Raw genomic sequence first — 13,995 nt, 5'->3', positions numbered from 1 at the left:
TCTGTGAAGAATGTCATTGGAATTTTGATGGGATTGCAGTGAATCTGGAAATTGCTTGGGGTAGTATTGTCATTTTAACAATACTAAGTTTTCCAATCCATGAGCGGAGAATATTTTTCCAGTTTTTTGGTGCTTTCTTCTATTTCTTTCAGCAGAGTTTTATAGTTTTCCTTGTGTAAGTCTTTCTCATCTTTGGTTACATTGATTCCCAGGTATTGCATATTCTTTGTAGCTTTAAATGAGATTGCCTTCTTGATTTCATTTTTGGCTAGATCAGTCTTGGTGTATAGAAACACTACTAATTTTTGTACATTGATTTTGTATCCTGCAACTTTACTAAATTCCTGTATGAGTTATAACAGTTTTTTTTTTTTTTTTTTTTTTTGGTAGAGTTTTAGGTTTTTCTACATATAAGATCATGTCATCTGTGAACAAAGCTAACTTGACCTCCATCTTTCCAATTTGAGTTTTCCTTCATTTCTTTTTCTTATCTAATTGCTCTGTCCAGGACTTCCAGGATTATATTGAATAACAGCAAAATAATAGTGAAAGTGGGCATTCTTGTCTTGGTCTAGCCTTTAGAGGAAAGGCCTTCAATTCTTCCCTGTTAAGTGTGATGTTAGCTATGGGTTTGTCGTAGATTGCTTTTATTATTTTCAGGTATGTTTCTTCTATGCCCAGTTTGTTGAGGGTTTTTATCATAAAGGAATGTTGAATTTTATCAAATGCCTTTACCTTTATGATATCTATTGAAATAATTATATGATTCTTGTTCTTGATTCTGTTAACGTGGTGTATAACATGCATTGATTTGCGTATGTTGAACCATCGTGTATATCTGGAATGAATTCTATTTGACAATGGTGAATGATGTTTTTAATGTATTGTTGCATTTGGCTTGCTAGTATTTTACTGAGGATTTTTACATCTATGTTCATCAGTGATATTGGCCTCTAGCTTCTTTTTTGTAAAAAAAATATGTCCTTGTCTGGTTTTGGTATCACAATAACACTGGTCTTGTATAATGAGTTTGTAAGTATTCCCTCCCTCCTCTTTAATCATTTTGAAGTATTTGAATAGAACTGGTATTAGTTCTTTAAATGTTTGGTAGAACTTAGCAGTGAAGTTATCAGGTCCTGAGCTTTTCTTTGATGGGAGACCTTTTATTATGGTTTTGATTTCATAACTTATTATTGGTTTATTGAGGTTTTCTATTTATCGACGGTTCAATATTGGTAGGTTGCATATGTCCAGGAATTTATTTATTTATTCTATATTTTCCAATTTGTTGACATGTAAGAGTTCCTAATTGTTTCTAATGATTCTTAGTATTTCTGAGGTCTCAGTTGTTATGTCTCTTTTTTTGTTCCTACTTTTATTTATTTGGGTCTTCTCTGTTTTTTTCTTATTCTGGCTAAAGATGATTTGGAGTTCCTTTATATGCTATTTGCTTCTTTTCTCTTGCTACCTTTACAATTTTATATTTGTGCTTGATCTTTGACAGTTTGATTATTAAATCCTTCATTAATGTTATTTGACTAATGTAATGCTCTGAGGCCTTCCTGTACCTGAATATTTATATCTTTCTCATGTTTTGGAAAGTATTCTCTTATTGTTTCTTTGAATAAGCTTTCTACCCTTGCTCCTGCTCTGCTCTCTCTTGAACATCAATAATTTTTAGATTTTGTCTTTGAGGTAATTTTCTATATCTTCTAAGTGGCCTTCTCTCATTTTCATTCTTCTTTCTTTTCTCTCCTCCGTGTGTTTTTTAACAGTCAGTCTTTGAGCTCATTGATTCTCTTCTCTGCTTGACCTATTCTGCGGTTGAGATCCTCTAAAGAGTTTCTTAGTTCAGCAAATGTAGTTCTCAGTTACAAGATTTCTGTTTATGATTATTTCAATTTCCTTGTTAAATTTCTCTGATAAATATCTGAATTGCTTTTCTGTGTTATCTTAGAGATAACGAAGTTTCCTTAAAACAGCTGTTTTGAATTCTTGGTCAGAGAGTTCACAAATCGCCATCTCAGGAGGGTCAGTTGCTGGAACTTTGCTTTGTCTAGCAGGTTATGGTTCCATGTTTGCTGTTGTTTCTCGTGGGCATACATCTATGTATTTGTATTGAATAATTAGTTATTTATTCCAGCTTTTTCTGTCTGGTTTGGTTTGGTTTTTATTGAATACGATTGCTTAATGAATCTTCACTGCTAACTTGCTGCCTTGTTTTCGGCTCTAGGTGGCGCGGTAAGCCTATGTTTACTTTGACTTTAGTAAATGACCAGAGCACTGCCTGTCCCATAAGGAGGAGGTCCAAAGGGATTATTATCCTGGCACTGTGGGAAGGCCGGTCGCGGGTGTGTGCCCGGGGGACCTGTGGAACATACTCGCTACATGATTTCTACTGATTTGGCATCTCCTTTGGTCAAGTTACAAGGAGTTTTTACGGCTGAGGATGGTAGTCCTGGCTTCCCTATTTGTCTCTGCCAGCCGTCACGGACATTTCTCCCTCCAGGTAGTCACAATGCTACCTGTGGTTTAAGGCAAAGGCAGGTCTCCTGGCAGAAAACCAAAGAAGATGGTAAAGCTGATTGACAATCTCAATTTCACATTTTTCAGTGCAGAAACCATGAGCTGAGGGCAGATTTTTCATGCTGCTGATGCGTGGCGGAATGCAGGGAAGAGGCATCATGGATGTAGAATCTGGTTTTCCTACTATCTGCTCAGAATTTTTCCACTTCTCTGCAGCTACAGGGACTGTCTCATCCTCATACAGGATTTCGGGGTTGCTGCTGGTGAAGATCTTGCTGCTGTGCATTTCTTTTTGGTTTCTGGTGTAGGGAAGAGAAGCAAGCTTGCTTCTATGCTGCCATTTGGGATTAGAAAACCAATATGTGAACTTTATAACTAAGAATTCAAAATAGCAATTTTAAGGAAACTCAGTGACCTACAAGATAACATAGAAAAACAATTCAGATATTTATCAGAGAAATTTAACAAGAAAATTGAAATAATAATTTAAAAATGAAACAGAAATCTTGGAACGGAGAACCACACTTGCTGAATTGAAACACTCTTTAGAGGATCTCAATAACAGAATGGGTTAGAGAAAAGAATCAGTGAGCTCAAAGACTGGCTATTAAGAAAATACAGTTCAAAGACAGAAAAGAAAAAAAGCAATGAAAAGAAAAGAAGAGAAGCCTATAAGATATAGAAAATAACCTCAAAAGACCAAATCTAAAAATTATTGGTGTTCAAGGGGGGCTGAGCAAGAGCAAGGGAAGAAAAGCTTATCTTAAGAAATAATAACAGAGCACTTTCCAAAACTCATGAAAGACAGAAATATCTAAATATAGAAGGGTCAGGGAACACGAAACAGATTCAACCCAAATAACACTAACCAAGGCATATAATAATTGAACTTTCAAATATCAAAGACAAAGAGAAGATCCGGAAAGAAGCAAAATAGTAAAATAACAAAGCAACTCCAGTTCACCTGGCAACAGACTTCACAATGGAAACCATGTAGGCCAGAAAGAAATAGGACAGCATCAGCAAAGAGAAATTGTCTTTCACAGACAAAAGCTAAGAGAATTTACCCCTACTAGACCGATCTTGCAAGAAATGCTAAAGGGAATTCTTCAACCTGAAATTTTAAAATGCTAACATATTAGTACACTAATTGAAAGAAAACATTTCAAAGTGTAAAATCCACTGATAAAATTAAGTATGAATACAACCCCAGAATATGCCAATAATTTAATTGTGGTGTGCGAGCCAATCATAACTCTAGTATGAAACTTATAAAGACAAATCTATCAAAAACAATAATAGTGACAACCTGTTCAAAATAGATATTTTTTAAATATGTAAACTGATAAAATAAAAATTCAAAGTGTTTGTGAGGGTGTGGAGTTAAAGTGTAGAGCATTTTATTATTATTATTATTATACTTTAAGTTCTGAGATACATGTGCAGAATGTGCAGGTTTGTTACATAGGTATACATGTACCATGGTGGTTTGCTGCACCCATCAACCCGTCATCTATATTAGGTATTTCTCCTAATGCTATGCCTCCTTAGCCCCCAAGCCTCTGACAGGCCCCAGTATGTGATGTTCCCCTCCCTGTGTCCATGTGTTCTCATTGTTCAACTTCCACTTATGAGTGAGAACATATGGTGTATGGTTTTCTGTTCTTGTGTTAGTTTGCTGAGAATGATGGTTTCCAGCTTCACCCATGTCCCTTTAAAGGATGTGAACTCATCTTTTTTATGGCTGCATAATATTCCACTGTGTATATGTGCCACATTTTCTTTATGCAGTCTATCATTGATGGTCATTTGGGTTGGTTTGAAGTCTTTGCTATTGCTATAGTGCTGCAAGAAACATACCTGTGCATGTGTCATTATAGTAGAATGATTTATAATTCTTTAGGTATATATCCAGTAGTAAGATTGCTGGGTCAAATGGTATTTCCGGTTCTAGATCCTTGAGGAATCACCACATCATCTTCCATAATGGTTGAACTAATTTACTCTTCCACCAACAATGTAAAAGCATTGCTGTTTCTCCACGTCCTCTCCAGCATCTGTTGTTTCCTGACTTTTTAATGATTGCCATTCTAACTGGTGTGAGATGATAGCTTATTGTGGTTTTGATTTGCATTTCTCTAATGACCAGTGATAATGAACATTTTTTCTTATATGTGCTTTTTGGCTGCCTAAATATCTTCTTTTAAGAAGTGCCTGTTCATGTCTTTCACCCACTTTTTGATGGGGTTGTTTGTTTTTCTTGTAAATTTGTTTAAGTTCTTTGTAGATTCTGGATATTAGCCCTTTGTCAGATGGATAGATTGCAAAATTTTTCTTTCATTCTGTAGGTTGCCTGTTCACTCTGATGATAGAGTCTTTTGCTGTGCAGAAGCTCCTTAGTTTAATTAGATCCCGTTTGTCAATTTTGGCTTTTGTTGCCATTGCTTTTGGTGTTTTAGTCATGAAGACTTTGCCCATGCCTATGTCCTGAATGGTACTGCCTAGGTTTTCTTCTTGGGTACTTATAGTTTTAGACCTGATGTTTAAGTATTTAATCCATCTTGAGTTAATTTTTGTTTAAGGTATAACGAAGGGGTCCAGTTTCAGTTTTCTGCATATGGCTAACCACTTTTCCTAACACCACTTATTAAATAAGGAATCCTTTCACTATTGCTTATTTTTATCATTTGTCAAAGATCAGATGGTTGTAGATGAGTGGTGTTATTTCTGAGGCCTGTGTTCTGTTCTATTGGTCTATATATCTGCTTTGTTACCAGTACCATGCTGTTTTGATTACTGTGGCCTTGTAGTATAGTTTGAAGTCAGGTAGCATGATGCCTCCCACATTTTTCTGTTTGTTTAGGATTTTCTTGGCTATAAGGGCTCTTTTTTGTTTCCACATGAAATTTAAAGTAGTTTTTTCTAATTCTGTGAAGAAAGTCAATGGTAGCTTGATGGGGATAGCATTGAATCTATAAATTACTTTGGGCAGTATGGCCTTTTTCACAATATTGATTCTTCCTATCCATGAGCATAGAATGTTTTTCCATTTGTGTTCTCTCTTATTTCCTTGAGCAGTGGTTTCTAGTTCTCCTTGAAGGGTCCTTCACATCCCTTTGAAGTTGTATTCCTAGGTATTTTATTCTCTTTGTAGCAATTGTGAATGGGAATTCACTCATGATTTGGCTCTCTGTTTGTCTATTATTGGTATATAGGAATGCTTGTGATTTTTGCACATTGATTTTTGTATCCTGAGACTTTGCTGAAGTTGCTGATAAAGCTTAAGGGGATTTTGGGCTGATATGATGGGTTTTTCTAAATACACAATCATGTCTTCTGCAAATAGAGACAATTTGACTTCTTCTCTTCCTATTTGAATACCTTTATTTCTTTCTCTTGCCTGATTGCCCTGATCAGAACTTCTAATACTGTGTTGAATAAGAGTGGTGAGAGAGGGCATCCTTGTCTTGTGCCGGTTTTCAAAGGGAATGCTTCCAGCTTTTGCCCAATCAGTATGATATTGGCTGTGAGTTTGTCATAAATAGCTCTTCTTGTTTTTAAATTTGTTCCATCAATACCTAGTTTATTGAGAGTTTTTAGCAGGAAGGGTGTAGAATTTTATCGAAGGCCTTTTCTGCATCTATTGAGATAATCATATGGTTTTTGTCATTGGTTTTGTTTATGTGATGAATTACGTTTATTGTTTTGCATATGTTGAACCAGCATTGCATCTCAGGAATGAAGCGGACATGATTGTGGTGGATAAGCTTTTTCATGTGCTGCTGGATTAGGTTTGCCAGTATTTTATTGAGGATTTTTGCATCAATGTTCATCAGGGATATTGGCCTGAAGTTTTCTTTTTTGTTGCTGCTGTTGTGTCTCTGCCAGGTTTTGGTATCAGGGTGATGCTGACCTCATAAAATGAGTTAGGGAGGAGTATCTTTTTTTCTATTGTTTGGAATAGTTTCAGAAGGCATGGTGCCAGCTCCTCTTTGTGCCTTTGGTAGAATTCAGCTGTGAATTTGTCTGGTCCTGGGCTTTTCTTGGCTGGTAGGCTATTAATTACTGCCTAAATTTCAGAACTTATTATTGGTCTATTCAGGAATTTGACTTCTTCCTGGGTTAGTATTGGGAGGGTGTATGTGTTCAGGAATGTATCCATTTCTACTAGATTTTCTATTTTATTTGTGTAGAGGTGTTTATAGTATTCTCTAATGGTAGTTTGTATTTCTGTGGGATCAGCGGTGATATCCCCTTTGTCATTTTTTATTGTGTGTATTTGATTCTTCTTTATTTTCTTCTTTATTAGTTGGGATAGTAGTCTATCTATTTTGCTAATTTTTTCAAAAAAGCAGCTCCTGGATTCATTGATTTTTTTGCAGGGTTTTTCGTGTCTCTGTCTCCTTCAGCTCTATTCTGATTTTAGTTATTTCTTCTCTTCTGCTAGCTTTAGAATCTGTTTGTTGTTGCTTCTCTAGTCCTTTTAATTGTAACACTAGGGTGTCGATTTTAGATCTTTCCCACTTTTTCTTGTGGGTATTTAGTGCTATACATTTTCCTCTAAACACTTCTTTAGCTGTGTCCCAGAGATTCTGGTATGTTGTGTCTTTCTTCTCATTGGTTTTAAATAACTTATTTATTTATGCCTTTATTTTGTTTAGTCATTCAGGAGCAGATTGTTCAGTTTCCATGTAGTTGTGTGGTTTTGAGTGAGTTTCTTAATCCTGAGTTCTAATTTGATTGCACTGTGGTCCTAGAGTCTGTTTGTTATGATTACTGTTCTTTTGCATTTGCTGAGGAGTGTTTTACTTCCAATTATGTGGTCAATTTTAGAATAAGTACGATGTGGGGCTGAGAAAAATGTATATTCTGTTGATTTGGGGTTGGGAGGTCTGTAGATGTCTATTAGGTCTGCTTGATCTAGAGCTGAGTTCAAGTCCTGAATATCCTTGTGAGCAGTTTTGTTTTTTAGTTTTCTCTTTTATTTCTATTTTATTGTGCTCTAAGTTGTCATCTCCTTAAAATAACTTGTAATATTTTAAAGATGTTTGTTGTAAGCCTCAAGGTAACCACAATGCAAAAACCTATAATAGTACAGTAAGAATAAAAAACAATGAATTAAAAGCTTACTATCAGAGAAAATCACTTAACCATGAAGGAAGATGATAATAAAGGAAGAGTCTGAGAACAACCAGAAAATAAGAAACAAATTGTCAGTAGTAAGTCCTTACTTGTCAATAACAGCACTGAATACAAATGGTCTCAATTCTCCAATTAAACGTTATAGAGGTGCTGAATGATTAAAGAAACAAGACCCAAGTACATGCTGCCTTCAAGAACGACAAGCAATTTAGAGATTCAGTGCAATCCCTGTCAAAATTCTGACTTTCTTCACACACACACACACACACACACAAAATGCTCAAAATTTATATAGAACCACACACTAAAAAATTCCCTGAATAGCCCAAGCAATCCTGAGTAAAAAAAACAAAAACAAAAAACAAAAAACAAAAACAAAAAAAGGCAAAGCTGGAGGCATCGTACTATCCAACTTTAAAACATACTACAAAGGTATGGTAACCAAATTAGCATGGCTGGTAGAAAAACAGATATGTACACTTGTGGAATAGAATAGAGAACCCAGATATCAGTAAACACATTTACAAATAGGTCAGTTTTTACAAAGACACCAAAAACAGACAATGGGGAAAGGCAGTCTCTTTAATAAATGGTGCTGGGAAAACCAGATAACCATATGCATAGGAGTGAAATTAGACTCCTATGTCTCAGTGTATACAAAAATTTAATCAAAATGAATTAAAGACTTAAATATAATACCTGAAACTATGAAGCTACTAGAAGAAAACATTGGGGAAACATTCCAGGACGTTGGTCTGGGCAAAGCATGGGCAACAAGAATAAAAATTGACAGTTGAGATCACATCAAGCTAAAAAGCTTCTATACAGCAAGGAAAACAATCACCAAAGTAAAGAGACAGCTCAGAATGGGAGAAAATTTTTACAAACTATCCATTTCACAAGTATTAGTAACTTGAATATATAAGCAACTCCAACAATTCAATAGCGTAAAACACATTAATCTGATTTTAAAATGGACAACAAATCTGAACAGACATTTCTCAGATGAAGGCATACAAATGGCCAACAGTTATATGAAAATATGCTCAACATCACTAGTCACAAGAGAAATGCAAATCCAAACCACAATGAGATATCATCTAACCCCACTTACAATGGCATTTATCAAAATGACGGGTAGTAACAGATGCTGGTGAGAATGGAGAGAAAGGGGAACCCTCATACATATTGGTGGGAATGTAAATTAAAATGACCACTATGAAAAATGGTATGGAGTTCCTCTAAAAACTAAAAATAGAACTACACGTGACCCAGCAATTAACTACTGGGTATATATCAAAAAGAAATAAAACCGATATATCAAAGAGATATCTGCACTCCCATGTTTATTGTAGAATTATTCACAATAGCCAAAATATGTAATCAACCTATGTGTCCATCAATGGACGAGTGTATAAAGAAACTGTGGTAGGTACACATAATGGAATATTATTCAGCCACAACAACTAATGCAATCCTGTCATTTGCAGCAACATAGATGGAACTGGAGGTCATTATGCTATGTGAAATAAGCCAAGCACAGAGAGACAAGCATGACCTATTCTCACTCATATGTGGTAGACACAAAAGTAGATATCATGAAGATAGAGGGTAGATTGATGGTTACCAAGGCCAAGAATTGTTGGGAGTGAGGAGGAAGAACAGAGATTGAATAGTGGGTAAAAGTATACAGTTAATTGAAAGAAATAAGACATTGTGTTCTGTAGTTCAGTAGGGTGAGTCAATCTATTGCACATTTCAAAACAGCTAGAAGAGAATGATTCAAATGTTCCTAGCACAAAGAAAAGTATTTAAGGTGATGTACATCCCAGATTTGATTGTATTAATCCGGTCTCACATTGCTATAAAAAATTACCCAGATTTGATTGTATTAATCTGGTCTCACACTACTATAAAAAACTGCCCCAAAATGGGTGATTTTTAAATAAAAGAGGCATAATTGACTCATAGTTCGGCAGGGCCAGGGAGGCCTCAGAAAACTTACAATCATGACAGAATGCACCTCTTCACAGGGCGTCAGGACAGATAATGAGTGCCAAGTGACAGGGAAAGCCCCTTGTAAAACCATCAGACCTCATGAGAACTCATTCGTTATCACGAGAACAACATGGGGGAAATCGCATGATTCAATTACCTCCCACTGCTCCCTCCCTTGACATGTGGGGATTATGGGAACTGAAATTCAAGATGAGATTTGGATGGGGAAACAGCCAAACCATATCATCAATGTATCAGACTATCACATGTATCCCCCAAATTTGTAAATTTTTATGTATTAATTAAAAATTAAAAAATTATAAAGTATACAACAATTATACAAATACATGACAATAAATGATACAGTATAAGATCAGGGAGGGTACCGTATTTATTATGTTTGTTTTTGAATTATATCCTGGTAAGGGGTGCATCTTACATATTCATTCCCTGACTTAACTTTATTGTAATAAACTTTAAAGGTGCATTGTTCACCTCTTACATCTATGGCCACACACACACACACACCCCCCAGAGAAAAAGTGTGACATTAGAAACAAAACTAGACATTTTAAAGAGGTTTGATGATGAACAGCACGGTGTGGATATTGGAAGACTCATGTTTACCCCTCACTAGGATAGGGAGTAAACGTCCCTCCCCGCTATGACCTCTGTCATTCACAGATTCACCAAAAATTGGGTACGTATCTTGTTTTCATTAATCTTTCTGAAATGTATATATAGCTCACATATATTTCAGTGCTTAATATTAGAAGTATTTTGATCTTTATTTAGAAGTTTGATGATGTTTTTGTGATCAGAAATATGCCTTAGGAACATAACTATTACTTCTATCAATTAGTCTATAGCAAAATCTGTTTTGTTGTTCATTTCATTTAAAGTCACAGTTTCTAAGAATTTATTGATGAGGTTAAGTGAGGTCTTACAGTACACTGCTTTAGTGGGTCATTAGTTAAAGTCTTCTCCCAAGGCCGTTAATTTTCCAATATTTCCAACCTAGGCCTTACTAGTATAGTGGACTCTGGTAACCAGGGAAAGCCCTTGGAAGACAAAACAGTGAGCACTGAAGTGGTGCAGATCAGGTGATATGGGTGGGTATCCAATAGCACAGGCTATAGCTCTGAATTTTATTCACTTCATGTTTTATTACCATATTTAATAAGAAAGTACCGTGGAAGAATGCTCTTTAATTTTTTCATTTGCATTTTTCCGTATTTCTAAAGACAAGCAAAATTTTTAAAACAAATTAAGAGAGAATAAATAAATTTTGTTATGCTTTTGTTTTGAGAAATACTCTTTGAGGTTTGCTATATTGCTCTACATTTTCAATTATTAAAAAAGCAAATTACTATAACTAGTATTTTTTCTATCACTGAAAAAAAAGCCTTTAAGTAGAAGCAAAAAAAAAAAAAAAAAAAAAATACAAGTGAGATTCCATTAGGTAAAACTCTTCAACTGCCATTTGTGAATCTTTCCTATTAGTTTCATGACAAATGAAATTTGAGAAATTAGAGAAATTGGGAAAAATTAACTCACCTCCTTCAGACTATCTGCACAACCTTCTTACATTTGCTGTATGTTCAGGCAGCAGTCTCTTCATAAATAAGCTTCACACTAAAGAGAGAAAAAGACTACTGAGGTAAATTACTTATCTGGTTTTAGATATCCCTTTGCATTTGGAAATCATGGTCATTTGGCTCAGTGGTAAATGAAAATGATTCCAACAGGATTTTTTCACAATTATCTGGGAGCTGCAGGAACCCCACTTACTTTGCCAAAGGCCACTGAATCTAGCTTTCACAGTAAAAGGAATTCCCAGGATGCCTGGAGTCATATTACATGGGTTAATCAGCATTAACCCAAGGTTAATGTTAATCAACGTGCACCTGGAGTTGCTTCACTCGTGCTAATTCCCATTTCAAATTTAATTATCATTTTAGAAACTTTCTTGTGCTTCTCTAATTACTTTAACTATGCAAAATGTCAGATTATCTACTTCCCCACACTGTGTTTTAGAATTTGCTTATAGCAAAATTTGAAAGTATTGCTCTGGAATTCAGAAGCAAGGGAGACACAATAGCTAAAACTAACCAGATGTCAGTACCATGTTATTTGTAAAGACAGAATTTTTTGTTTGTTTGTTTGTTTTTGCTGTTCTGTTCACCATTGTGCTCTCAGCACCCAAACAGTCTACGTGTACAGAAGCAAAATAACTAAGAACTTTTGAAGGTACTTACATGATTTCTTAATTTTTATAATATAATTCACTCTGAATAATTCTGAGTTCTTTAATAAATTTGGTATGCAAAGGTATAAAATGTGTCCTCATGTGCTGGCATTGTGGTACTGTACTAATACTTGGCAAATTGGAAGCAGTGAACATGGCAAGGAAGTAAGGACTGCTTTCATCAAAAGGTCACAACTCTGCTAGATACCCTTTAAATTTGAATATGATGATTTTGAGGACCATGGGAAATGTCTTAAAGAAACAAGTTGCTACAAATAGAAAGACTAATTTGAGAACAACCCTTGAAGTTAATTTCCTTTCTTTCAAAATGATTCTCACTGACTATTTTGAATAACAATATAAAAACTAATATATGAGTATATATAAATATATAAAACTATAAATTTATTACAATTAATATTTTATGTCCATATGGCACTTTTTCTTCCATTTGATTTTGCAGTATTCTTCATGATGCTATAATGCTATTTATAGGAGACAAACAATGATCTTGTCAACAGATACATCACCTTCAGAAAGAATCAACAGAAACATGACTATTTTACAGAGATGTCTTGTATTTTTTTAAAAAATATTTTAATGCTGATGAAACAAAAAAGCAAATACAGAAAACACATGCTAAAACCAAACAATTTGTTATGCAGCAGGATCTTAGGTTGATCTAAGGCCCATCAGAAGTCTTCAAAACAGGCAGAAAATGATTACTATCTGAGTCTCTGTCAATAGAACACTGAGTAAAAATACATGGTTACCTAGTTCAATTTTAATAGGCAGTATTAACCAGCCGTGTCCCCCAATGGAATGGGATATAAATTATACATGAATATAAGTATATACAGTGATATATAATATGTGCTATAGACAAGTTCTGAATTTTGGCAACTAAATGTCTACATCAATGCAAATATTACACTTTTCTGAGAGGTATAGAGATAGAACATAAATAATTCAAAATTTAATGCAAATGAGAACTGACTTATGCATTAGGCACAGTAGGCATAGTGCCTAGGGCCCACAATAATTTTAGGGGCCCATGAAGTTGTTTTAATTGCCTTTAAAGTCAGAAGAAAAACATGAAGTTTTACAGTCTAAGAAAGTGTCATTTTTTCTCACAACAGAAATAAAGATAAAATTTTTAGGGCCCACAAAAATCTCCTACATTTTACCTAAAACAGAAAAAATGTTGAAGTATTTTAAGTTACACCAAAAATGATTTTAAGAATTGATATTATGATGGCTGCAGAGTCCCACAAAGGTAAAAATGTCTAAGGCCCACAAAAGTTATTTCGTACTCATGCCAACATCAAATGAATGCAAATGGAGAATTTTTTTGTTTTAATAAGCAAATCTCAAAGCATTTTGGATAGCCTTGCTTTCGGAGAATCATATTTAGATCAAAGAAAACTCTATTGATTAGAAAGATGAGCCTACCTTCACACAGTGCTATAGAAAGCATGCAACTGCCAAGAGAGCAATAGAGCAACAGCCAGCTTGGAAGTCATATTTACACTGGATTGTTTCTTTCCAGTTTCCCACAGCCCCTAGACACTGGAGTGCTTAGCTGTCCCTGGGGACTTGTTGTGCTGGCTGGAGTGCTCCTGAGGCTTTTTATATTATTGCAACACTAAATGTGTGTGGATACTCATCCTTGCACTATGTTACTGGAAATTACACAAAATTCAATATGCCACTATGCACTTTGAAACCAACCCTGACTGAAACAAACACTCCCAGGTCTCAGCAAATTTTCAGCATGCTTAAAATTTAACCTGATTTAGTATAACTATTTTGTTAAACGTACACACCTCTCAATTTGATTGTTATTTTTATTTGAATTTCTAATTTTATAGCATTTATATTTTGAAATAAACTTAAAACTTATACAGAAAAGTTGAAAGAAAAGTCTAAAGAATTCCAGAATGTTTTTTGCCCAGATTTTCCAGTATTTCCTAAGAACAAGAAAATTATCTTATAAAAGCAGAATACAGCTATCAAAACTAGGAAATTAATGGTGATGCAATGCTAATACCTAATCTATAGATTTTATTCAAATTATGACA

General features: G+C 34.8%; 1 protein-coding gene across 1 annotated transcript in view; it reads right to left on the bottom strand.

The window, feature by feature from the left end:
• MTHFD2L (methylenetetrahydrofolate dehydrogenase (NADP+ dependent) 2 like) overlaps positions 1-13,517 on the bottom strand; it is a 190,133-nt gene extending 176,616 nt beyond the window's left edge. Inside the window, exons 1-2 of the mRNA XM_073017408.1 lie at positions 13,367-13,517; positions 11,224-11,301 (exon numbers count right to left, since the gene is read on the bottom strand). The gene's annotated coding sequence lies outside the window, so the exon portion shown is untranslated. The remainder of the gene's footprint in view (positions 1-11,223; positions 11,302-13,366) is intronic.
• Between the last annotated feature and the right edge of the window lie 478 nt (positions 13,518-13,995).

The sequence above is a fragment of the Chlorocebus sabaeus genome, chromosome 7 (genome assembly GCF_047675955.1).
Source record: "Chlorocebus sabaeus isolate Y175 chromosome 7, mChlSab1.0.hap1, whole genome shotgun sequence".
NCBI lineage: Eukaryota > Metazoa > Chordata > Mammalia > Primates > Cercopithecidae > Chlorocebus > Chlorocebus sabaeus.
This window is presented reverse-complemented; position numbering and strand designations above follow the sequence as displayed.